The sequence below is a fragment of the Condylura cristata genome, unplaced genomic scaffold (assembly GCF_000260355.1).
Source record: "Condylura cristata isolate star-nosed mole 26May11 unplaced genomic scaffold, ConCri1.0 scaffold00003, whole genome shotgun sequence".
NCBI lineage: Eukaryota > Metazoa > Chordata > Mammalia > Eulipotyphla > Talpidae > Condylura > Condylura cristata.
Window position 1 is genome coordinate 76,823,493 of NW_004567104.1, and position 1,387 is coordinate 76,824,879.

Sequence of the window (1,387 nt, forward strand, 5' to 3'; positions counted from 1 at the left end):
CAAATGCTGTAACTTCCATACCAGCAGTTCATCTAACTGGGAAACCCAGGAAGCTTGCTGTTTCTTGGATGCCTGCAAAGTGCTGAAAACGCACCTGCCCGCTTGAATTACCCCACTGGAGTTCGCCTTTCTTACCCAAGATGATCCGACATTCCATCCAGGGTCTGGGCTTTCTCCTGGTGTGTTTATTACATTTCAACGACATGACAAGCTTTGTGTTTTAAAGGGTGAGGACATATAAGTTTTTCCCGGGTGTTTTAGTGCATCTTGGGGGTCTTTGAGTCCCTGTTGAAATGGGGTCGTGGTGCCCGGGGTGAGGGGCGACCCCTGTGATGTTCCTTCTCTGAACACACTCAGCGTGGGTCTCGCCGGGGTCAGGGTGAAGCCGGGTCGCTTGGGTCTGTTCGCAGACCGCGTGGACACATCCAAATTCTACTTGTCCAGGAGTGACTTAGCAATTTGGCCGGGAATCGACCAGGAAACCCCTGGTCAGGGAGCGGAGGTCGCGGTGTGAGTGAGGGTGACTTGGCCTGCGGGGCTGTGCCCTGCCCTCGGGGGGCCTGAGGTTCCCATGAAACAACCGCTCCTGTCTCCTGGGTTGTCCCGGGCCCTGGGCAGACCAGTGTCTCTCAGCAAGACACAGAGTGAGGCCACAGGGACCGGGCGTCACCGCGTCCCAGAGTCCCCGTCCTGTTCCTTCCCAACCAGGCTCACGCCTCACCCCACAACACAACGCTGGACTCCCAAGAAGACTCTCAGGGAGCTGCCGTGTGCCCAGCAGCCCAGAAACCAGTGTCACCGTGCCGCGCAAGGGCCGATCTTCTGTCTCCTCGTCCCTGACTGACCTCTTCAGCCAGGCACCGACCTCCCCGGCACTTCCCACCGCCCAGAGACAGCCCCCGCGCGTCCCACTCCCCTCCTGGGACTGTGGCCTTGACTGTGGCCCAGGGCGGCACTGGGGACTCGGTGGGGAGAGGCCGACTCAGACGCTGTCTCCCCAGTGCTGAGCAGCCTGGCCTCATGCCGGGACTGCGCAGGGAGTCAGACCCGCGCCGGGCCTGGGACCCTGAGGGCCCCGTGAGCCCGGCTCACTCCTCCTTCCCTTCTGGGGTGTGTTTCCAGTCGTCTGTGCACCCTGTGCCATCACCACAAACGCCATCACCGCAGGTGGCTTCCAGAGGGCAGCTACTGGCTTTCCTCAGGAGTCAGAGATGGCTGCTCGGGACGGCTGTCTTGTTGGGGGAACCGGACTCCCTCGGTGGCGCTGACCTGAGGGCCTGCACTGTGCCCCAGCCTGAGCCCATGACCGCCCCGTGGGGAAGACACTGGGGTCCTCTCTGCCCTTCTGAGCCCCACACCCCACCCTGTGTGCCGTGAGGCAGCGGGT